Source organism: Natator depressus, chromosome 3, assembly GCF_965152275.1.
Source record: "Natator depressus isolate rNatDep1 chromosome 3, rNatDep2.hap1, whole genome shotgun sequence".
NCBI lineage: Eukaryota > Metazoa > Chordata > Testudines > Cheloniidae > Natator > Natator depressus.
This window is the reverse complement of record NC_134236.1, coordinates 102723741-102750120: the sequence shown is the minus strand read 5'-3', so window position 1 is coordinate 102750120 and position 26380 is coordinate 102723741. Positions and strand designations below refer to the sequence as shown.

At 41.8% G+C, this 26380-nt stretch overlaps 1 long non-coding RNA gene across 1 annotated transcript; it reads right to left on the bottom strand.

Annotated features, from left to right (window-relative positions):
- Positions 1-294: 294 nt before the first annotated feature.
- On the bottom strand, positions 295-26380 carry LOC141984010 (uncharacterized). The gene is made up of 3 exons (XR_012638611.1): positions 26210-26380; positions 1201-1278; positions 295-314 (listed from the first exon to the last, which is right to left on the bottom strand). It is a non-coding gene; the product is annotated as an uncharacterized LOC141984010 (long non-coding RNA).

Genomic DNA, 26380 nt, shown 5'->3' with positions numbered 1-26380 from the left:
AGGAGGAGATTTCAGGCTACAGTGATGTTAGAACAGGCTTATTAGAATTCATTTGCACTGAATGATTACACCAGCTTCTTACAATTATCAAGATTGCTGGTTGTTTGTTTTCTTCTGCCACTGACAAATAGGGTAAAGTAAAATGAAACAGATCATTGCTCAGTCTGATCACTGATAAGATACATTCCTAGGAAGAAGTTCTGCCAGACTTGATGCACAAACATTGTTTGATTTCTTTCATTATACATTTTATTTCACCTTGCAATATCAATTCATTTTCTCCTCTCCTTTCTTTGGCCATGTTTGAAAGCAATCTGAAATGGAATAGGAGTTAGGCATGAATCCACACATACTGAACTTTAAAAAAAAACAAAAACTCAGAGTAGAAATTGAGGCTGTGTTTTATGCACATACGTTTTGTGTACAGATGATTTCAGTCAACCTACCTCTCAAACAGAAATACAGACTGAATAAATAATGAATAATTTAAAACCTTATTTGAGGAACTGAATTATGGTATATTATCATCTTTCTGGATAAAAACCGTTATAACTGGCTAGGATTTCAAACGTAAGGATGGGATTTTCAAATTCCTATTGCAACTCAATTTCCTTAGGTACTTTTGAGAATCCCACCCTAGAATTCCTAAAGTTAGGCACCTACATGCATAGTTAGGCTTCTAAAAAAGAAGTGGCCTGATTTTTAGAGGTGTTAAGCACCCACTGCTCCTACTGACTTGACGGTGTTAGAACTGTAATATTTGGCCCATAAAGAAGATCCAGCTATTGTCAAACCCCAAGATATAGGTTGCTATCACATTTTGCCATATTGAGCTATATAATGTATAGAGTGTAAACTAATTAAAGTTGGTAATTGCTTTGAGATCCATTTATGAAGGGTGCCAAATATTTGTAGTACTTCCAATGATATTATTAGAGATGTTTTCTTCATGTCACCATTACTTTCCTCACAATGTTCTTCTGTTAGGGCAAGGTGCTAAACACTCTGGCCCTGAACTTCTGCACGGTGCTCAATACTTTGACCCTGATCCAGCAAAGCATCTAAGCATGTAATTGACTGCTGCTCAGTATCTGGAAGAATCAAGTCCACACACTTCACCTTGCTTCTGATTAATTTATTCTCACTGACTTTTCCCTGTAGTTCTACTTCAGGGAGGATGTCTGGCTGTCAGTAACCCACCTTCTCTTCAGATATTCTGTCTCCAATTGCCCAGTCACAATCCATGTTGAACTTTTCAGTTCCAAGAGTCCGTCCCTCCTATTAAAGGATAAAATATTATTTAATGTATTTATTTATTCATTCTCAAGCTTCCTGGCCTTCTCTCCACAACCAGTGATCAACTTGCCAGCCACTGGCACCAGAACTGGGGGGTAGGAGGAAAGGTGGCCATGCCCCCCACTTTTTAACAAAAGAAACTTATGTGCTGTGGAAAAATCATGATCATGCTGCTAAAAGCCAAGATGCACTATGTACTCCTGGGGGAATTCTGCGCCACTGCGCAAGTACAGAATTCATATCCCCTGCAGATTCCCTCCACCCTGCAGAATAATAGATTCTACCAGGGAGGGAAGGGGCATTTTGGCCTTGGCCACCCCACTTCTACAGTGGTTCCGGGGTTCTTGCTGCCAGCTGTTCCTGCTCTCACACAACTCCAAGCTGTCTACTGTACCTGGTCCCATCTGTGACCATAGGATAGTACCTCATCTTTCTGTACTCTGAATTATTCAGCCCTCTATTGATTGGAAGTTGAAGTGAGTAACAGTACACTTCACTGGCTACGTCCTTGCTCTCCAGCCCTTCTGGGATGAAGAGGAGGAAGCCAGCAATGAGCCCCAGGTTCATTACAATTCTGTTTGAAACAAAATCTTGATGTTGTATGCTGGAAACCAATTAGCACTGAGTAAAGCAATGCTAGTTTGAAGGGGATGTGAATAAAGGCATGGCAATGCATTTCATAAGCCTCAGTTCGTTGATCAGTTTAATTCCTGAAAGAAACGTTGACAAATTTGAGGCAAGCCACAGAAGAATAGGAAAGATTAAAGACAAGATTTCAAAATCAGATTTAGCCCTGATCCCACATCTATTTCAGGCAATGTCAGCCTTTCCATTTACTAGGATCAAGCCCTTACTGAGTACCTAAAATCAAGATGTACACCAAGGAAGAGAACATAGAAGGCAGTGAGTCTACTGAAAAGCTGCAATGAGTATCACTTTATTACCCCTTCTGGTTCTCAATCTCACTCACGCATTGCCTAAATACACAGGCCCAGATTCTCTCCTGTTTTGACATCTGCCGAGTGCAAGACAGAGGGCAGACGGGCAGTCAGGGAGCCAGTTGCAATTCTCTGATTCCTAAATTGCTCCTACCCCAGTGTATATTAAAATCCAATTACCACCAGCTGACTCTGTTCCACTGGGGACCACACCATATGGCAGTGCAGAACTGGTGGAGCACAAGCACACGTTGCTATGCACCTTACACCAGGGCAGGGGAGAGTAGTTGGCGTAGGAGCCAGCTATGTTGGCTTTATGCCCACTGAGAGATTCTCCCTATATATGTGAGGAATTCTCAGCTATCTAGTTAGGGCCAGCCTCTGACTGCTTTGTACCATGTACAGGTGGAAAGTGACCAGAAAAGGGGAAGATAATCTGATTTATAGGGCTAAACCCATAGGCCAGATGCTGATGCCACTTGCATAACTGTAAATGTGGGCTTTCAATTCAATTACTCCTGATTTACATCAGTGTAAATGAGCTCAGAATCTGGTCCACAGGGCCAAACCCTGGTCCAATAAGTCAATAATAAAAGGCCCATTGACTTCAGTAGGACTAGAATTCAGCTCCTTCCTTCTCTTACTGATATTTGACTGAAAATGCAGGATGGGAACATTTAAGCAGCAAACAAATTTATAGAGTTATTTTGCCATGACAATCTGTTGGTGCCCTTATTAATGATGATAGACTTTTCATTGAGAAATATTATGTTGCCATACACGTGAAGGTGATGCTATGGTAACCTGCTTTTTTTCAGTGGTTTATTTATTTTTGTCAGTCAAGCTGACGCAGTAGAATTTAAATATTATATGTGAATGAAAAGTAATAATTATTATTATGTTCTGCTGTTAGAGGTTCCAGTGTTTTTTGTTTATTTAATAATTTTCTGGAATAGCTCACAGACATTGGCTTCCATTGTCCAAATATTTCATCTAGATTCAACTTTATAGCTGAGCTGAAATATAACTGGTCATCTGGCCTAAACCAGAAGGCAGCCAATTATATTCACAGGAAAACATTAATCTAAGATGAAGAATTTACAGCACATGTGCGCGATCATTCCTTCTTATACATACCAATTTTGTTCATCCTCTCCGCCCCTCCATGTTTCACCAGTCTACCGAGCCAGTGCCAACTTCACCAGCATTGTTCAAAGGAAGGAAAAAATTAACACAAATGTTGCTTTTCTTTCATGCATTCCAGACTTGGTCAAAAAGCCCATTGAAACTAATGAGATTTTTGTTTTTCCTGCTGACTACATGGAGCTTTGGAGCGTGCCCTTAATCCTTATTTCTAACAAATATGGGTTCAGAGCAGGAGGTAGGCATGGTTTCGGAGAGAGGGGCTTGGATAAGGGGGAGGGGGAAGTACCAGGAGGCTGGATAGGAACAGAGGTCAAGAGCTGGGGGCAGGAGCAAAGCAGAGAGGGAGACACATAGGCAGGGGGCACAGGGGCAGTAAGTTCTACAGCTACCGGAGAACACTCCCCTCCAGAACCTGGAATTGAATCCAGGAGGCCTGAGTCTCTACATTCCTCTGCTGTCAACAAATAGCTCTGAAACCCACTGGCTTGCCTGGGATAACAGTCTACTATGGTTATCAGTTACTCTGTTATCTCAAGTGATAGAGGTCTGTGCTGTGGGTCTAAAGGTCCAAACCCTGGTAATGACCCAAGATGGGGGTCAATATGGTTTCACAGGATGGAATTTCTGGGAGATTTTCCAGGGTTATATTTAAATTAGGAAATTTTATTAAAAAAGCAACAACCAACTTTAAAACAATGTTAAGGTTGCAAAGCCAAGCATGCAAGAGCTAGAAAATGCCAGAATTATAGTTGGCTGAGCAATCTTAATTTGGTCCCCTTATGTATACACATTCGGATTCAGTCAATTATATGATCACATACTTTTTTGCCTCATTCAGTGCACAGGATGGACCTACTCTAGGGATGAATCAGGGCTGTGTAGTTAGAGGCTGCTTGTCTGCAGGACCATTGCTTCATTTGTTGCAGAAGTTGGAAGGTGTGTAGTGAATGAGGACAGGGACTGTAGGAGGAGAAAGGCCCCATGGTTAATGCAGTTGAATGTTGTCCTGGAGAACTGGCTTCTGTTTCTCCCTCTGCCGCAGGGTTGTCATGTGATGCTGCACAATTCACTTCCATCAAATTTGTCACAGGTGGTCACAAATTGTGCATTCCTCATTTCTGGTTGCCCAGCATAAGTGTAGGCACCCCCTATTAGAGGAGCCTCTGAACTTAACTGGACTGAACTTAACTGTTCCAGACAGGAAGATACTGAGTGCTGCAATCCAGCCTTGGAGACTACAGCTCCCTTGATGCCTTGGGGAAAAGAGATTTCGACTTCTAGGAGTGAGGGGAACTGAGGTCCTGGTGGGGGATGGGAGATTGCTTTGTGGAGCTCTGTCCAAGTGGCTGCTAAGAAACTGCTTTGGTTTTGACCAAGCATGGAGCCAAGGAGGCTATTGCTGGGCTTCACTGGAGCCAGGGCAGAGACCATTGCTGTGCCCACAACTGACTGAGGTTGTGTCACAGGGTGCACGACTCACCTCCAGCGTGGCACCTCCCCCAGTACTCTGGGGATTAGCTCAAGGCTGATGCCTCCTCATCCATGGTTTGCATACTGTTACTCTGTCAGTCTGCAGCTCCTCCCACAGCCCCAGGAGCCACAGAGTCCTCTTCATTGCTCGGCCCTCTGGCTATGTCACTGTCTGTGTTCCCCCCTTCCAGGGGAGTTTAGTTCCTCAATAGTCCTAGGCAGTCGTCTCGCTCACTGCCTGGGTGCCACTCGCCCAGTGGCTGGTAGGGGAACCAGGGCCTGTCCTCTTCTCCGGGTTCCAGCCCAGGGACCCTCAGCTCAGCAGTCTGGGCCTTCTCTCTCTGGTCTCACTACTTTTCCTACTACTCATTCCCCTTTTCTTCCTGGGCCTACCAGTTCCCAAAAGCCTCCTCTCTTTTTCCTGGGAGTGTCTGCCTTTTCCCAGCTGCCTCTTCTCCTTTCAGCTCCTGGCCTTTAAAGGCCCCACCAGTTGAGTCTCCTTTATAGCTGCCTAATGGGTTAATTGGCCCATCTGGCCTGCATTAAACCCTGCAGGGTGAGTGTGGGGGTAGTCATCTTATCACAGGTTGGCATGCAGTGAAAGTTGTGTGAGTAATCATAACCTTCTTTGTTTGGAAAGTGCTATTAGGAAGAATGGGGATAGTAAAGAGACTTTGAGGGGTTTTCTTGAGTCTGAAAAGAGAAGACATGCTCTCATTGGCTAACCAGGATCCAGGGTTTCTGACCTGTGGTTGTAACAACTCCTATCTTCAGAGGGGTTGTGTAGCTTGGAATGATCCCAAGTTACACTTATTCTGCCCCTTGTTGCCTTGGCTGGACTTCTTTACTGGACTAGCAGAGTGCTGTCCCCAGCTTCAAGATCTTCAAGCATACCCACATGAGCATCTGTGTAACAGAGCCCTCAGAGGGCCAGCTGGTCTAGTGGGTAGTACACTCAATATCATCACTCAGCGAGATGTCCTTTCAGTCCAGTCCCTCACCTGAGGATGGGTTTAGCTTCACCCCAGGTTCGCAATGTCTTTGCCCTCTACTTATCAGAGGGGGAGTGAGATTGGATGTGGCTTATGTCCCTTCTGCAGCTGGTGCAGTTGCTAGGGGAGCACGGGCCCTCCCACTCCACTGGGCTCCAACCTAGGGCCTTATGAGGGTCAAGGGCATCTGGCACCCTGGAGTGCCCTCAGAGTTACCTTCCCTGAGTCACTTCCTACCGCCTGTCTCTTCCCAGAGCTCCAAAGCCAATATAAAGTAACAAAAGAAAAGACAACTAAGCCTTCAGCCTCATCTGTGCTCAGCCCGCAGTCCTGTTGCTCACAAGGAAGCTTCTTTAGCACCCTTGTCCAGGAGCCCTCAGGATAGGTGTGTCTTCCTCCCTAGTCTAAGATGGGTTGCTCCCTTTAAGTTTCCCCTCCAGGTCTGGAGGGGTGGGGCTGCCTGGGCCCAGGATTGTCCTTTAATCCCTTCAGGCCCGGGGTGGGGTTTGTACACCCCATCATGGTCTAGAACGCTGAAATGAAGAGGGGTGCACATTCAGGCATGGGGTAACTGATGGCAGTATGAATGTAAATCGGCTGTTTTATTTACTACTGTAAACTGCATTTATGAATTGATTTTTTGAAGTGCCCCTGCTGACTGAAAGTGGTTGTGACATTTTAATTAATATCAATGTTATATCATATTTTTCTAAATTGTTAAGTAAAGGTGTGTTAACTCTAATCTCAGAGTATATTGTTTGTATAGAGTTTATAATTGTTACTTTGGGGTTAGACCCATTGCATAGATTAACTGAGGTTTATTCCTGGAGGCTCCCAAGGAACACCCGTGTGTGGGTGCACAGGGCCCCGCCAAGTGGAGGCACTGCGAAAATGTATTTACTTATATGTAAAAGGATTGCAGCAGAGAGGTGGCTAGAGGATTCCCACCTATCCAGCTTCGCCACCGGGATACTCAGGAACTCCTTTACTGTCAACAGTATCAGGTGCCTGAGCACACAGGTGGGTGTTGCCTGCTTCTGAGTAACCCAGGAAGGAAAGGGAACTGTTACATAAAATACTTTGGGCCAGATTTGCAGAAGTGCAGAGCTCCCACCGCTGCAAAACTGCCCTAAATTTTCTAGGCCTTTAATTGCTCTTTTTTCAAATGTGAATAATACTACTACTTAATCTCACCTGCCTCAGGTTTAAGTTATGATATTTCATGACCCTTCAGGGTCAGATAGGATTTGTACATGCATGGAAAGCTGTTTTAGGTCACTTTTAGAAGCTGCAAAAACTGCAATATATATAATGCTATTGGATAAAAGGACTGATATAGAAGTGGCCCTATACTACACATGAGAATCTGTACAAATTATGGCCCCATCACAATACCATCACTAAATATGGCACGTATTAGCATCCTTATTCGCAGTCTCAGCAGGGAAACTAGAGATTGAATGGGGATAGAGACTGAACTCCCATCTCACCACTAGAGGGGGCCCATCCAGAATAGGTCAGTTACACTGATAAAGCAGTGCTGCTCATGTTGTACCTATTCTAAGGATAAGAAGAGAACTTCGTATCCAGATAATATTTTTTCATGCTGACACACACACACGTAGGATTCATATCTTAAATCACAACAGATATTCAAATACATATTCAATTATATATATATGTGCATCCGTGCGAATTATTAAAAGTAAAGTTGTGTGATGTATTGTGTTCTGTGCTTTTGTTTTGATAGTTGTCATTTAATTCATAATTCTGTTGAGATTTGAGATTAATCTTAAGTAGTTTTTTGGCATCAAGACATGCAAAGTTTTAACACAATGCTTTTGCTTATGGTTTCTGGCCACACTTATGCCTTGCACGTCACTTGTGGAACTCTCTGTACAAAAATGTGCAGAGTTGCATTTGTTTTTTGGCCTTATGGACTGTATAAAAGCTATTTTAGTGCTTATTCTAAGCCATCTATTGAGAGAAATGTAATGTTACTTGAATTTTATAAACAAGTTTCTATAGGACTGTTTTATGTTATTATAGCTACAGTCTTTTCACTGAAGAGGCAATGCCGAAAACTCTGTATTAATGAAAACCAAGGAAGCACATGTGGTAGTTTCAGATATGTGAAAAACTTTCCTTACTGTTGAATCCAAGGAATCTTTTCCAGGAGGAAGAGCAAAACAAACTAGACTACAATTTATGGACCTGAAGAAACTCTCATTTAGTCAGTAGAAGTTTTGCCATTGATTTCAATGGGAGCAGGATGAAGCACGAATGTGAAGGATTGCACTTAGATAGTAAACACTTCCTAGACTATAAGCTGTTTGGGTCAGTGACTGACTTTTCATTATTTGAATAGACAGTACCTAGCACAAGGAGATCCTGATCCTAACTGGGGGCTGTAGACACTACCACAATAAAAATACAATTATTATATTTGTTAGTTTGTTAAAAGCAGAACCTATTGTTACATGGCAAAGCTGAGCACTCTTAACAATGATACAATTTGCAATAATAATGTCAGGTATAGTAAATATGTCTGCTGCGTTTTCAACATATGATAGGCAAGCGTTACAGGGTGACTTGCCAATGCAAGGAGAAAGGGGGCAAGCTACACCTGTGCCATAATTAACTGTCTCCCAGCCAGAGGGGCCAGGGCTAATGCGGGGTGGGGGATATTAACATCAGGCCAGGCCGGGTTTGGGAGAGGCACAGACACGGTCCTCAAGCAGCAACATAGGCTTTCTGCAAACTTTCTGGGTGCCAAGGCTAATGGGATGAGGTGTTAGCGTGGTGAACACCTGGGCCTCATAATAAAAAGGCTTGCGAGAACACACTCAGGAGAAAGCAGTGATAGGAATGCCAGGGAGCATCTTTGGCTTATGGGGGAAGCCTTGAGGTAGGGTCTGTAGGAAGTAGGGAGGTCTCCAGGAGAGTCTCCTGGGAGTTGAGACAGGAGGAACCTGCTAGGGAAAAGTGCCTCCAGGGAGACAGCTCTGGAAAGCAATGCTCAGTTAAAATGAGTGAAGAACTCTTCAGGGCCTACAAATAGGGGCTAAGAGTCAGGAACTTCAGCCAGTGCATGATAGACGATAAGAGACCCTCCGGGGGGAAAGCCTAGTACAGAGCAGAAAAGAATTGTAAGGGAGCCCAGAGCAATGTTCCCTCTGATTATTCCCATCCATGTGCAGAGTGAATTTTGCTATGTGCACCAATATGGAGGTGATGTGTGGCGGGATTGGGGCTGAGGGGTTTGGAGGGTGGGAGGGGGCTCAGGGTTGGGGCAGAGAGCTGGGATGTGGGGGCTGAGAGCTCTGGCTGGAGGTCTGGGCTCTGGAGTGGGACCAGGGATGAGGGAGTCAGGGTGCTGGAGGGGGTTCAGGGTTGGGGCAGAGGGTTGGAGCATGGGGGGAGTGAGGGCTCCAGGTGGGAGTGCGGGCTCTGGGGTGGGGCCAGGGATGAAGGGTTTGGGGTGCAGGTTGCCACGGGGCTGCAGTGGGGAGAGAGGACTCCCCCGAGACCTCTCTCCCCCCAGCAGTACCTCTTCCCACCACAGGAACTCCGGGTCTGGGGACAGGGGAGAGGCGCCTCTCCCCATCACAGCAACGCTGGGGCTGGGGCTGGGCCTGGGGCCGGGACAGAGGTGTCCTCTCTTCCCGCCGCAGCCCCGGAGCTGGGAGGGAGAGGCGTGTCTCCTTGCCTCATCATAGCCTTGGGATTGATGGTTTCCTGCGCAGACGCACAGGCGTGCACTTCAGAGGGAACTTAGGCCCAGAGGGTAGGCTGAAGAGTAGCCCAAGACTTGCAGAAGAACACTTTTTTTTTGTTTGACATTTAGTTGGACTTTTGCGTCCATGGAAGGGGACTGAACTTTAAGTGTGACCTGGCTGGAGAGCTAAGTCACCCAGAAGAAGACTGCTGCAGAACCAGATGAGTTTACAAAGGAGATTCTAGAGCAGAAGTGTTCAGCATGGAACACCTGAAGTGTTCCATGCTGGCCTAAGGAGTTGCCACGATGACAGCAAGCTTCAAAAGGTTTGGATTTCTGGCTCAATCTGGATGAACATTCAAAATTTCAGAAGCTTTTCTACCCCTCCTAAAACTAGGCTGGGAGTTTCATGGGAACAGGCTGACACATTCTAGTGCTTTCAGGTGCAGTCATGGCTAGTCGTACAGCAAGAATAGCTTCCTTTGTGGTATTTAAAACTTCTAATTCCAGATATGGAAGAAATTTTGGAAATTTTTGTTCTTGAAATGGCTGAAAGTTCAAGGACATTCTTAGTTTTGAAACTATCTACGACTTGTTAGATTCAGTGTGGCAATTTCTCTTTAGGAAAAAAAAGAAAGGGGAATGAATGTCAGGGATCTTTGAACCAAGGCTGAGATTCTGTGCTGCACCTCCAGAAGGTTCAGTTTAGAACTCATAGCCCAGAGGGAGGAGGGGCAAAGATGGCTTTAAGCCACCTATATCTCTGGGGTTCTAGGCTGCTCCATGGACCAGCATGACCACTGGTGTGCAGCGGCCTTCTAAATTATGCATCTAGACTGCTCTGTCCCGCAGAATTTGTGCTATGGAGATTCCCTGACCTGCTCCTTCCTGCTTCCTATCCTGCCCCTGGCACTCTTCTGTAGCTGAAGAGGGTGAGGAGGAGAAAACCTTGGGTACGGTGAATCGGGGTGACTGCCCTGGGCCCTGCACTTTGGGGCCCCCCACTCTTCTACAAAATCATGAGGTGGCAGGTGGAGAGGTGAGGCGGGCAGGCGAGCAGGGTGAGGAGGCGAGCGGCAGGTGGGTGGGGGCGGGCGAGGAGGAGCCCCTTTACCAGAACCTCCCCTTCCCCCCAGTGCCTCCTGCCCACTGGTGGGTCCTGCCGATCAGCACCTTCCCATCCCTCTCAGCACCTACTACCTGCTGTGGATCAGATATTTTCTGGTTCCACGAGGCAGTGCAGGAGGAGGGGACAGGAGCGAGGGGACAGCACGCTCGAGGGAGGTGGCGGAACTGGGTGGGGAAGAGGCAGGGTGGGGGTGGGGTCAGGAAGAGGCGGGGCAGGGGCGGAGCAGGGGTGGAAGAAGCAGGGCAGGGTGGGGCCTTGGAGGAAGGGGGCGGGGCCTGGGCAGAGCTGGAGGGGAGCACCCCCCGGCAGATTAGAAACTTGGCGCCTATGTCCCGGACCCCACACCCCACTTGGGACGGCCCTGGAGAAAGCATAGGGACACTTAGTTATCATAGTCCTGTGTGGAGCCTGTGCCAGGAGAATTCTCCCTAGTAGGGGCCACAGCAGAGGGAAAATCCTTCCCTAAGAATAATATAAGAACTGATTTGGGCTAGAGACTGCTTGATATTGAGGTATAATTTGAACCCTGGAAAATGAGACCCATTTTGAGAGTGCCATTGTCAGTGATTTCCAGAGGCTCCAAGGTGATATCTATTCTTTAGCATGTAGTGAAAAGAGTTGTCTACATATATTGTTTTCTTTAGATTGCATTGGAACCGGTAAAATCTTCAGCTGGTGTGAATTGGCAAAGTTCCATTGAAGTCAGCAGAGGAATGCCAGCTGACAATCTGGGCTGGCTATTTTGAAGTAGTAAATATAGTGAAGGGACTAAACAGTTAGTACTGTAGTTTGCTCAAGGATCTGCCATTAATTTCTGCCTGGATATCTATTTATTTGACATTGTTTTTATTAAGATGTCTCTACAAATATGGACAGAAATACTGTTGGATAAAATCAGATCACCAGATATTAAAGGGCTTGCTAGCGGAGAAAGGCATGACAAACACCAGGTGAAGCCAGATATATTCACATTAGATATAAGGCAAACTTGACAGGGTGATTAAGCATTAGAACAAACTACCAAGGGAAGTGGTACATTCTCCATCTCTCCATGTCTTCACATCAAAACTGGATGCCTTTCTAGAAGCTATGTTTTAGCCATACATAAGTTGTTGGGCTCAATGTAGGGGTAACAGGATGATATTCTCTGGCCTGGGTTAAACAGGAAGTCAGACTAGCTGATCTAAAGAGCCCTTCTGATCTTAAAATCTATTAATCAGACACTACAAAAACGGTGGCCATATAAGTACCTAGGTAGCTAGAAATGACTCAAACTGTCAACTAGAACTCAGTCACTACCTGAACCTAAACTATAGTTTTGAAAAAGTTCAGTTTGTTTTGTCAGTTTTTCACTTTTATTAACATTCTTCTAGACTTGCATATTGCATCTGAAAGTGGATATATCAAATTCTTGAGCTTTTACTGACTGCCTGAACTAGGAGGTACTGGAAATATTATGAAAATGTCCATTCTTGTCTGACATCCAGACTTCTTTCTAATCAAAGAGACCCAGAATTAGATAAGCATCCAAAACACCTGGAAATTTATATAACCCGCCAAACTGGAGCTATTTGAAACTTTCAAAACTTCAATGGAAAACTTTTTTGTGAAATACAATTTTTCATCTTGTTCTACTCCATACCTTTGGTAGGGGCAACTATCACTACTTGCCATACAGCTCTGTGTACCACACATCAAATATACAATGAGCCAAGGTGACATCTACGTTAGAGTGTGAAAGCTCTGCTGAATGCAAAACTAGACAACTTCTGAATACTGTACAATATCTTAGGAGAATACTGTATTCAATTTGTTTTATTTTTGTCTTTCCAGTTCTGTAGAATTGATGTGAATTGGCTTCATAACCCTTATGGAAATGTGCCAGGACATTTAATAAACACCTTTCTATAGATTTTATGGTTGATTATTATGATAGAGAATTTTATCATTGTTATAGATTTCTATAAAACAACTTAAAAAAATCTTTTGGAAGATCACCTTATTAAATTCCATAGGTTTTAGAGTAAGTTTTGCTTAAAATAACTTCTTAAATTTAGGTATAATCCTACTGGTTTAATTTTTACTCAATTCTATTGGACTATTTCATATGGGCTGAAATAAAATCAAACCCTAAGAAGGCCATATTGTTGCTGTAGCTTACGCACGGCTCCTTCTCACTAGGTACCTGCTAAATAGACAGTATTGTAACAAGGTTATAAAATATCCTCTTCGATTTTGGTTAGAGAAATTGGTTAGAACACCACAAGTAACAACTGTGCACAGTTTTAAGCAATCATGTGCATAAAGCCTTCAGGTCTTTCTATAAGAGGCTAGTTTTGATTCAGATCAAATCAGAGCAGGGCAGTGAAAGGGGACACTGGCCTTTAGCAGAAGGGAGTTGACAAGTGATGAAGTCAGGAATGTGCTGATGTCCTCAAGCTGAATGAGGGGGCAAAGTGTGGGAAGCCACAGTAACATAAAGATGAAGTCACTGTTGGGTTAATTAATTAGGGTGGGATGTCTGCACATAAAGGGGAGGAAAGGAGCAACAGGCTTGATTTGGCATGGATCTCAAGTAGCAGTTACAAAGGATTCTGGAGCCACAGGAAGGCTGGGAGAAGTGTTGGGTACAGCTCAAACTGGCTGTTGGCCAAAGAAACATGTCAGATATTTGTGAAAACAGGCTGCAGCTGCTAAGGACAGGAGTAGTTCACTTTATAAGCACTGTATCAGGCCTGAGAGAGAGCCTCCATTTACTGCTTTGGTAACTCTCTGACAGGAATCCATCAGCCACAGGTCAGGTTACACACGCAGGGCCTGAGTCTGAAAACACTTAATAGCAGGCATAGTGCTTTCTATATTGAAGTCAAACAGTGTCAGCTTTGGGGATTCAATGGGAGTACTCACGACAACCAGACCCAGGAATAAATGATTGCAGAATTAGGATCTATATTTTGTATCTCACTTTTGGCTCAGAGACAGCCACCAAGTAGAAGCTGATCCTCATTAATGTCAATGAGCTAACTTTAATGTATGCTGTTAACATCAGTACCAGATATAGGTTTGTTTTTTTTTAAGTTTCACAGCGGTGGTAGTTCCTCTATAGTTAAGGCTAAAGATAGTGCTGCATTACATGCCTGGTTTTCAGTCTTCCTCTAATCTCCCCCGCAAAAAACAATCTTCCTGAAATTTTGCATACCACTTCTCATCCCAGGGTGAAATTTTCCTTGTAGATGTGGTAAAAACCAGCATGCGAGTTTTAAAAATAAGGTTTTCTGAAAATGTAGCTCTAATTTACTTTTTAAAAATTATTCTAACACTTTTTTGGCTCAGCTTGTCTCCAAACTTGCTTGGCTTAGAAACTCCACATTTATTTTACTTTGTTTGCCTCTGAAGTAAATTTTTAGTATTTTTGGGAAGGTTAGTTGAGGCAGGGGTTAAAAGTTATCAAGATTTGTTTCTGTTTAGACTGCAGGGTGAAAGTAAGAAAAGAGGGAATAGTTGGCATGAGTGAAGTGGGTATATCCTCATTTCCAGACTTTCTTATTTTTGAGGTGTTTAAAGGTAGAACTTTTATTCTATTAGAAATTCTAACTCACTTTCAGGGTAAACACCATTGAAATACACTCTCACCCTGCACTTTCCTATCATAGTTTTTGTTTACTAATTTGAACAAGATAAACAAAGATGTTAATCACATTTGAGACTTGGCCTTGCTTTTGGTGCCAAAACTAATTTCACAGAAAATTGAAGGGCTACTCTAAATTATGCTGGCTTCAGTGGTTCTGTGGAGAACTTCTTACTCCTAGCACTCCTCTTCACCTCCCTGCTCATGACTTGCCTCTTATGCAGGGTGCTGTTGAGCTAGTGCAGCGGTTCTCAAATGGTGGGTCATAACCATAGGCGGTGAGTTATATTGGCCCATGGTGCCCGTGCTCCATCAATATTTAGGAACGTGGGCCAGCTCCACCAATGTTTGGGCTTACTGCACTTTGGGGGTGCCCTGTGCTTCAGGGGGATGCGGGGTCCAGGGCGGCCTGGGAAGTTAGCGGGAGGCCTGGAGCCGGCAGCAGCCCCAGCCCACCCTGCTCTGCCGCACCCTGCCAGGTCCCGGTGTCATTCACATAATTTATGTCTTGAGGAAAGCACAGGTAACTCTAAATGGGTCGGGGGAGAGAAGGGAGGAAGTATGTAAGCATTTTTGTCCATTTTTGAGAGAGAGAAAAAAAGAGGGCTGAAGCTCTTTGGCCCTATGTCATAGCAGAAAATGAAGGGAGAGGGTGTCTGGATGTGCAAGTGTAACAAGGTGAAGAACAATTTAAATTCATATCTCCTTGTAGCCTTGAATGGAGGGAAGAGAGGGGATGTTTTTTGTCTCCATTTTAATTCCACTTCATCACACAGAAGAGTTATTCCAAAAGCACTTGGCAGCAGTAAGACAAGCTATTTCCTAACTCTCAAAATAACTCTTGTTTTGAATATTTCCCAAATACTTAAATGTATCTGTCTGTATGTACATTTTGCATGGAAAACAATCTGTAGTTACCATAAATAACTGATGTTGGTTACTGAAATCCTGCTTTTAATAGCAGTGACAGTGCGTGCCTTCCAACTCATTTTGGAGGACCCTCTCTATTAAAAAAAGAGAGGACATATAGTTGAACAATTTCGGAGATACTTTGATCCACTATTGGAGTGGATCAAAATAGATAATGGTAAGTGATGGACAACCTACTTCTATTATGTCTAAGACCTTTATTTTCAAAATCTAATATTAGCCTTTTTCTTTGTACTCCTTTTAGTACAACAGTAAAGTCATCCCAGAGCATCTGCACAGAACTTGGGCAAGGCTTCATTATCTAAGGAAAGATAACAGATTTGATGAAGAAATTCAGAAATGCAAAACTGACAAACAGAATAAACAAATTTATCATATTGCCTTGAATGAGAGTATAGAATGCCTACGGAAACAACTTCCAAGCAGATGGGAAGAGCTTGATGATTTAAATGAGTTTACAGTGTAGCATTTAAATTCTCCCAGTTCCCCCATCCAGTAAGTGAGACCCAAAGGCTAATTAGAGAAAGCTGATCATGGTTTTAGGTTGACTTCTTGGTAACTACCCATCTACTCAAAGGTTCTTGACCCATGTTGCTTATTGAAAGAAATGGGACTCACTCTCAGTCTTATACATTTTATTGAAACTTATTAAACTAAAATAAAAAAATGTTGTCAAAACTTAGCAATTACTAATATTAAATTAAGAAAGCATGGAGTAAAAGCTAGAACTGCAGTCAAGGATTCAGGCAGTGATGTTCTGCTGGCACAGCACTTCTTGCTAGCCTTCTTCAAATTCAGGGAGCCTGGCATAGTCTGTTTGATATCCTGACTTCCTCTCCCTAAAGTGGCCAAGTCTTGGAGATTCTGGAAAGTCAGTCTTTCCTTAGGTGTCTTGGTGACTCAAAAGATTAGCTTTCTCAGTCTTACCCTTGACTTTTATCATTTTCAAATTTTGCTTACCCTGCCTTGCAAGTGCCTTCCTCCAAGATCTGAGGAAAAATCAGGTAAGAGGTGTACCATGGAGCCACTCACCTTGGTCCAATCAGGTTTGAATTAGATCATCCTTAGCTAGCATGAATTTTGTGAAAAGTCCCATTTAGACCAACAATTTTTTAAAAACCCATTGTTAGATACCACAAAGACTGTAAATCTGTGACCCTCTCCAAAAAAAATATAAAAAAGCCAGACACAGGAGACAACTTATGAAGATGCTGGTTTGGTCTTATCCAAGTGGAAAGGGCTTTAGATGACATTGTGTCACCAGTTCAAAGAAGGTTCAGCACAAAAGTCCTATAAAAACAGTTGAATGCTAGGGTTCCTTTTCAATAGCCAGTCACTCAATATTCATCTAGCAGCAAAATGAGAAATACATTTGAATAATTTATGTTTAACTGCATCATCCTTCTCACAAACAAAACAATTTACAGTAATCTTTCTATTTTCCACTTCGCCTATAAATTGAACATCTTATTTTCTGGAATCTTCATCTTTTTATAGAAAAGTTACTTTAAAACCTCTTAGGATGGGACCCATTTAAGGAATAACACTTTAAAAGTCTCCACAAGGCCTGCATTCATGCATACACACGCTATTTCTCTTGATCCCTATTGTTGGTTGTCTCATATAAAATTGTTATGATTCAGCAGCAAGTTACAAAAGCGCTGACTTCTGTGGATCACATTATCATTTTCAACAGTATTGTCACTTTGCTTTCTAATCCAGGCCACTGTGTGTGCTTATTAACTAATTAGATATAGTTCCTCAAGGAACTTGTCTTTTTTAAAATAATATTTGCTGGTTTATTTCAGAACTGCCAAAACAAAGCATGTGTAATCAATTTCAGAATATAAGTCATGTGCTTCTTTTACTTTATCTTTATAATGAAGATGTAGGGCCAGTTTTTCAGAGTTCTTTGTTCCTTTCTGTAGGCAGTTTATGCATGCCAAATAAAGGAACCCACAAATCAGACACAGTAGTCAGTATTTATTAAAAGCATTTGCTGTTCATTTATGAGCTAAAAATTACTTACTCTCTTTAAATGACTTTATAGGCTATATCACAGTCTAGCCCTTATTACCCAGATAACTCAATGATGGGCCCAGTATAAATACTAATATAGGTAGTGTAATGGACAGTGTTTAATCTCCAAAGTATAATAATGTTTTGTCAGAATAAAGCATCATAGAAACAAAATTTGCCAGTAAGAAAACTGTGAACATAGCTGAAGTATTTTGGGGGTTAGATGGCATCATTAAAAAATAAACCACTTTGGGTCCTGTTTTGCACTCCCTTTTCAGAGTAAACTCACATTGTGGACAATGCAAATGTAATCAGAGTTAGGACTGCATGATCCGATATTATGTCAGCACAGCCCTTGATAAATTTATAGTCTTGTAAATTATAAATACCTACAATTTTATCCTTTCTGGACCAAATTAAGCCCTGGCATAAGCTTCACTGGAGATGCAACACAGTAGACTTGGCCATCTGTCTTTCACATAGACCCCTGTTTAGCTTTATTGGAAAGAATATGAGTAATCCCATTAACTTCATTGGGACTCGCATGCTTAAAGTCAGGCATGTGCTTAAGTGCTTTGTTAAATCAGAGCTATATCGAGATATTTGATCTTTTTTATTCATTGTTAATTATAAATATCAACCTCTAACAGCATTTGAAACTTTCAGCTTGAATAAAACCATTTTTTATTTTCATTTCTGAAAGATCCTAGCAAGCAAGGGCAGCTAGATGTCTCACTAGAACAAACTCTGAGGATCTTTTCCCTTTGCCTTAAGTGTGCCAACAAAGATCATGCAGAGACGTTCATTTACTAGCTAGAGCAGTTCACAGCTTCAAACTTAAGAACACTTCTCAGTGAACTTCAGCAAAAATAACAGAGATAGCTCTGACTGTGATGTTAACGTGTTGCAAATTAAGTAGTGCTCTCCCATTTACAACTATAAAAGGAGTACTTGGGACACCTTAGAGACTAACCAATTTATTTGACCATAAGCTTTCGTGAGCTACAGCTCACTTCATCGGATGCATACTGTGGAAAGTATAGAAGATCTAAGGTGCCACAAGTACTCCTTTTCTTTTTGCGAATACAGACTAACATGGCTGTTACTCTGAAACCTGTCATTTACAACTAGGTTATTCTGAAAAGGATACTGGAAGGCTTCAATTAAAAATCATTGAATATTGGGGCACACTGAAATGATCTGTATGCCTGCTGCTGACCATACTGTACAGCTTATAACACAATGAGATGAAAATATTTCTAAAAGGGGAGTAGTTATTATTTTATGTTAAGGCCACTCAATCATTGTTATTCTCAGAGGGCCAGATCAAAAGCCCATTTGAATCAATGGGGATCTTTTGATGACTTCAGTGGGCCCTGGATCAGGCTACTAGGCTTTACCTATGTTGTGTTATTTCTTTAGAAGTTAGCTTCCTTGATCATAATGACCATAAATAAATAAATCAGTATCAAATTGCCTATTCTTAAAAGACTCTCATCCTAAGTGGCTCCAGAACCACTAATTATGGATCATGTTTCAGAGTGGAAAGTGAGCAAAAGTTTATCACCCATATAATTAACAGGGGACCCAATCACATCCACTGGGGAAAGCTGTGTCTGTGGGCTCAGGAAAGCTACAAAGATAGAGGAAAATCTGACACATCAGAATAATGGAAACCAAAATTATTGCAGAGGGAAGAGTGCCAAGCATATATGCCAGGAATATATGGTTTTTTGGGGTTTTTTTTTTGTTGAAGAGACAAATAGTAAAAATAATGTAGATATTTTCACAGGACACAAAAAGGTCTCAAAGTTCTTGCTGGTGAATGCTTCTGCACTGAGCCACAGATCTGTGTTTAGTATCTCAGATACCAGTTTGTGGTAATGCTTTGTAATAACATCACAATTTATAACAAAATAAGTTTGAGTGCCTAATAGTAGACCCCAAAATCCATATTTAGATAGTTAATTAAGTTGCCTTATTTTTCAGAAGAGCTGAGCCCCCCTGTCTCCTATGAGGGATAGTTAATTGAAATCAGTGGGAGTGGCAGGTGTATCAGCGCCTTTGAAAATCAAGTTATCTATTTAGGTCCCTAAATATGGATTTAGAGAGATTGTGAGCAGAGTGATCTGTGATAGAGAATGCCTGTCAAATTGAAAAGTAACATTTTTCAAGATAGTAATTAGGCCTTCACTTTTGTAAGGCTCTGAATGTTGGGTACTTGAGAAGAGACAGGAGCAGATCTTGAATACAGTGGAAATGAGCATGTTAAAATGGATGTTTGGGGTTCGGAGGATGGACTATATTTGAAACAAACCAATAAGGGAAAGTGTGAAGGTGGTACCAATCGTAGAAGAGTTCAGGCTTAGATGGTGGGCTTGTGAAAAGAAGAAGATCAAAGTAATATATAGAAAACGGGGTGTTAAATTTATAAGTGGAGGCTAAGGGAAGGGTTGGGAGACCGAAAACTAGATGGATGTCATGCAGACAGATTTGATTGCTTCAAGACAGACTGGAATGAAGAGGAAGGGTTCAAAGATTTGACCTCATATTGATCGGACTAAGGCTAGAGGAAGAAGAAATATGGATTTAGAGGAACTAACTTCAGGCACACATTTTGAGATTTTTTGGGAGCTCAGTTTATAACCCCCATGTCAGCTGTCTTCAGTATTCTGTTCTCAGAGCTCACAGCACCGTCTATCTGCAAGGTATTTTGTTTCCAGGTTAATAAAGACTGCAGACATCCAATAGAGTGTGTATTCATCAGTCAACAGATGCGTACAGATTCTGATCTCATTTACACCACCATAAATCAGCAGTAACCCTAGGTAAGGGAGATGCACTTGGGTGAATGAGATCATTGGGTGTGCTGCGTACCTGAGTTGAAATTCACCCCTGTGCAGAGGGTCAAAATATAACCCTTAAGTCTCACTCACCACAAGAAAACATAGGTGGCTGTGAAGGGGTCAACAGGCCCCGCGCTGAACCAAGGCTGGAAGTAGAGCAATGCTGGACTAGGGAGGTCCTGCCCCTCAACAGGAGCAGGGCAGGTTCCCAGTGGAGGATTAGTTTAAAAGGACACTGGTAGTCCAGGAAAGAGGGGGAGGGAGTTGTCTATTGCACCAGGAAGTAAGGCTTGTATGGAGAGCTGTGTCAGGAATGGCAATGGCTGTGAGAAGGTTGATCTAGTAGCAGGGATTTGGATTCCCCTCAACTGCCTTTGGGAGCTGAAAGCCCAGAAAGAGGCTGAGGAGTGTTGGCTAAGCTGGTGACCATGCTGTAAATGGAGGAGCTCCAGACTAGTAGGAAGTAACCAAGGTGAAAATATAATTTGGGGTAGCTCAATCACTGAACTGGATGCTTTGATAAACCCCTGGGAGCCTGGGTTTGGCTCCAGTGGAATGGGTGGGCCTGGGTCCCCTTGTCTTACTTGCTTCCCACCCTGTTCCTCTGTAGTAACAGAACTTCTGCAGGAGCAAGTGGAGTGCACAGGAGTGATTGAGGCCACAGCTGGGGCCTCCTCTGGGGTGACTAGTCTAGCAGAAACTGTAAGCCTATGACCTGGCCGCCAGGCCAGCTGGTGATTGGAGCATCCTGCTGTAGTGGCTTATGAGTTTCAGGCAGGCCCTCTGGACAGGTATAATTTTCACTCATTGTTTCTTACAGCTTCTGATGGAAACACAACTGGAAAAATAAATGAATATTATTGTTATTTTTGTACTGTGGCTCTACTTCTGAAGCAGAGCAGAAATGCCAGGAATGAAAACTCTTTTTATTGCCTTCTTTAAGTGGTCCACATTTAAACATTGAACTGAAAAAAAAACATGAAAATATAATAAATTTACAAGGATCATTAGAAGAACAGAACAGTAGAGTTTATATACTGATTGAATTGTGGGATAAACATCAGGGAAAGGCTAACTAATATGAAGTGAGAGGACAAGCTGCAAACTTGAAGTAGATCCTCTGACTCCATTTTTAAGTCATTAGGGAAAAAAGAAATTCACAATCAAAATACTTCCCAACAGAATGAGAAAATGAGGTGGACTACAACCACTTCCCTGAGTCCCTGAACTTTTGCAGAAAGGTGAGGGGGAATAACTGGGTAGTATTACCAATCCCAAACAGTCAAAAATCATGAGTCAGATCCCAGAAAATCCTTAGATTGTCTTATAAATCATGAGATTAAAAAATAATAAATGTTTGAATTCTTTGTAGTTGCCTTCTGGAGTTTGAGACTTAAGGGTATATTTGGTTTATGTTTTTGGGCCTTTCTTTACAACCATGAGGACTAGAAACTTTTTTTTTAAATGAAAGGTGACATTCTCGTATAACTACTTGCTGCCAGAAGTTGGAGCTTTAATAAAAATACCAAATAGTGTGATACTCACGCTAAAATTACAAGAGTTTGCAGCATAAAAGGGTCCTAAAGCTACCCTAAACAAACAGTTGAGAATTATTTTGGTGTGATCAGATGACGTAGCCAGCTCTATGCTACCTCTTCCTGGATCCTGAGGTATGAGATGTATATAGGGTGCTGCTGGATTGGGAGCGGGTCATGGCCAGAATGTCCTGCACTTCAGTCTTCCCCACTACCATAGTGGCAGCTACATGAGGATTTCACATTGGTGTAACTGGAAGCAGCCTTTAGCCTTCTCTGAGTTATGCCAGCTCCCAGCTGCCCTAGGGATCAGGGAAGCATAAAGACGGCTTAAAGCCATTTTTGCCCTAACCTTCAGCTGTGCCCAGCAGAGCTCTGTGCCCAGCTGAGGTTTGGGGCTCAGTAATTTTACCTCAGCCAGTTGGTTCTTCCATCGCTGTCATACGTCTGTTAAACAAATGAAAGCACATACACACTTACACTGCCAGTTTTCACAGTTATGACTATGTCTTCACACAGCTCCAGTGGGACTCCAAAACACATTTTTGTGGCTATGAAGTAAATAGTGGTTACACATGTGTTTTGCAAAGATAAGTAGCTGATGCATAGACTTTGTGTTTTGAATGAGCTTTGGCCTATTTCTCCATAAGAATTATCTATAACAGATTACAAGCACTGCCATTACATTTAGAGGTGTCATCTGAAGAGGTCTGTGATGCAGCAGAAGCTTTGACGTATAAGATGAGAACAGACATGCATATAAAACTATTACTCCAAGAAGTGACAAAATAATTTTGCGAAGGTCATCCACTTTGACTCTTTTTGTGACAAGTCTCAACAAAAGGTCTTCTGACTTTCCAGGAAATGCAGTTAAAATGTGTGACGCTGTGTAGCTAACAATATGGGCAATTATCGTATTAGGGGGATTTCAATATAACTAAACATTCATTTTTAAATACAGCACTTGTCAGAATAGAAAACTGAGTTGCTGTGTGTTGAACAGTCCAGATGACAGGCTTTTTATAGTCTAAAGAGTAGCTACCAAATCCAGGGTGAACTCCTGGGCTCACTGAAAGAAATGACAAAACTCACATTAACTGAAAATCTGTGGATATCTGCTTTATATCCACAGACCATGTTTGCGGATCGTGGACGGGATGCGGATAGAAATTTTGTATTCCTGAAGGGCTCTAACAATGGGGCGCAGGATTTCACATCCATCAATCTATCAATCCTTGCAAATCGGATTTTTTTTTTCAGATTTTAATTATTGATAGAATTAGAGTGGAACTCTGGATCCTGTTCCCTGTCCTGAAAACTGGAAAAGTTTGGATCCAAATACAGATGTCAAGACTTGGACCCATATGTACACAGCAAAGAGCCAGATTTCATTCCCTTTACTCACACTGCATAGCAGCTTCTCCACATGTAGTCCCACTGCTATCAATGTGAGTGGTAGAATTTAACACAAAGTACCTCTAGGTATTTGGTGGAAGTGAATGAATTCCATCCTTAGATTAATTTTATTCTCCAAGTCCTTCCATAGTTTTTATTGTTTCTGTTCTGTTTATACTCAGAATCCTTTTTGAAAATTTCCAGAATCCAAAACTCTTGACTTCTCCCACTCCTATTTATTCTGTACAGTTATCCAGATCTGCACTCTTCAGGGAAAAACCCTTTGCTTGCAATGCAATTTGGCCAATTTCCAGTTTGAATGTATGATGATTAAATACACTTAGAAAAATGTGGTCTGAAAAAATTGCATTATTTTCAAAAACAAAACAAATATAAAACAAAATAATTGTCAGAGCTATGGTAGCATTTAAAGCCTAGATAATAGTTTCTCATGCCACTAGAAAAGCATTCATTGATCCATCTGCTAATGCACAATAGTGATAGAGAACTGAAATACATAATTAGAGTATATCTCTAAAGTGTCCCCAATGATCCAGTTTTCCTCTTGTAATTTCCCTTTCCCCACTGACCTTTCTGAAACATTCAAAGATTCATTTTATTTTCTGAGTTAATACAGGAGTGGAATCTTATCCTGTGTTTGTAAAAAGATTCTGTTTCACTCATTTCCCCACGCTATTTTACTCAAACCAGTATTAGACTGAGTAGCTTACTGTAAAACAAACAGGGACACAGCGACAGACCCTGATTACAAGGATGTCCTTGGTTTCAGGGACATAAAATGACCCTGTTTATTTATGAAAATGTATTATTTGTTCATATTGTTCATTCACACTATAGGCAGAGCTAGCAGCACTCCATATAGTTAAGGTTGCCTAACATTTCCCATTATAAGACCCTTTTCCAATTGTTTATAATTTCACTAAACTTTAATCATACAGGCTGAAATTTTCAACAGTAAATGTCTGCCTCAGGCTGAATTCTCCTTTAAAATTTTAGCAAAAATGGTTCAGCTGCTTTTGAGAATGAGGTTAGAGAAAAATATGTTGCTTTGCCCATGTGTGCTGAATTAGGTAGGCATCTTGTGCAAAAGATGGAATGTGACCATGTAATTAAAGAGTGTATCATAATGTATATGCACAAGGGGGTTGAATTAAGGTTACGCAGGCAATCTTGATTGTGGCATTTCCTAACTTTTGAGTGCTTGACTGCAAATTTATTTTTATTGTTGTAGTTTTGCATGTGTAATTATATCTAATGAAATGGAATCATATGGGACAGGAGTCATGTATTTTATTTTGGGGGGCAGTGGACCATGAGTTAGTCAATTTTTATTTCCAGAGAAGGTGGCAGATGGAGTTGTGGGAGGCAAAACATTTTGCAGTCTTGGCAAAAGTGCCAAGGCTGGCCATGGTAAGATGATATACCATGTTCCAGTTTTCCCCCTCAGCATCAACACACAAGGTATGGCTTAGAGATGAGACCAAACCAAAATCTGTAATTCAAATACCTCCATACTTGGGAAGTTTGAATTCCCAAGTTTGAATTGAATTCCCAAGTTTGAATTGAATTCCCAAGTTTGAATTGAATTCCCAAGTTTGAATTGTGTAATGGGGACGTGTTTCTAACCCATTACACAATTGCCCCTTATAGTGTAACCTCCAGTCTTTACTCAAGCAAAACTCCCATTGACCTTAATAGGACTGTTGCTTAAGAACAAAGTAATGACTACGGACTTGGACATATTATTAATAACCAATAATACTTTGGGCCAAAAACACTGTAGTCATTCAACTACATGATATAGTTTTTTAACAGTTATTTGTAAGAATATTGAAGTACTTTTGTTGCTTACTTTATTACATATTAACAGTTCTTGACAGGGACAAGAATAATATAATTCTTTTATAAGTGATACATTCAACTACTGAAAAAATGGCTAGTTAAGCCACTGAGGTTTTTCTCTTCAACACCACACCCTGCCATGCTAGAAAAATGTCAGTGGAAAATATATGGTCCAGTCACACTAATAACAAGTATATTCTTCTGACCAAGGTACAGCTGAGCTAGATTCAAGATTATCTTAAAGTTGGTATCAAGGTAGTGATTTGCATGGCAATTATTGAATCAAGAGAATTCGGTTACTGTATTGTGATCTCTATTTTTTATAGAAAAGTTTTCTTTAATTTGCATCTGATTATGAACAATTAGGCCCCGATCCTATAAAATGTAGTGCTTAGTTGAATATACTGTGCGTTGCAACAATGACTTCAATTATTATTACTCTTGGAGTAAGGTATTGCTCTTCCCTAGTAAGGGTATCAGCATCTGGATCTAAGAATTCCGCAGCAATCCATTTTTTGTGGCAATTGTGATATTGAGAATGACGTCAGAAGATTTCAGTGAGCACGTTCAGGGATTTCCCCAAAAATCTTTAAAAGATAGCAGCTTCTGGAGTGTAAATAAATGGCCATCTATCCTCCCCACTGGCACTGCATTTGCTGCACATATATAATACATGCCACTACATCAGTGTAACCATTTAAAATTTAGCCACTCCAGTAATTTCTGGCATCATGGTATAAGTTCCAAGGCAAAATGTGCAGAACACCCACGTAACCCAAGACTTTTAGATCCCAAAGTAAATGTTTTCACATAATCATGGATTGCATCCAAGCAAATGTCTGTAAGATGACAGTTCTGGAAGCTTTTTGCATCTTTACATTATATTTAGTTTACACAATATACTATACAACTGGAAAAAATAGCCATATGAGCCAGACCAGCATTTGACCTCTTGTAGAGCGTCTTTGAGAACAGGCTATTCCACTATCCTCCCCTTAGGCTAACACCTTTTACATCAGACAATTTCAAAATCAGGAACTTCTTTGAAGTTCCTGCTCTTGCTTTCATAGTTTACTTTAAAAACATCACAAGGCCAGTGGAATTTTTTGTTCATATGCATTGGGGGCCCGAAGCCTCTAAACATAGATGTGAGTTTCTTTGCATTTTAAGCCCACTGCATTTTCCCCATATTGGCCCCAAGCCTGCTCCAGTTTGAATCAGTGGGAATCTTCAGTGAATTTCTGGGTAGAATTCAAGTTGTTAGTTTTAATCTTATAGCCCTAAATGATACAGGGTTTACTTACCTGAGGGACAGCTTGCCATGCCATCGTGGTGTTTGTCAGAGTCACTCAAGTACCTTCACTATAAACAGAAGGGAGCTGCTGATGGGTTATTCCCTGTGAAGGCCCCTCAACTCCAGATATAACTGTGCCTAAAATATTTAGGGAGGGGTGTGAGGGAAACCAGCATCTTTC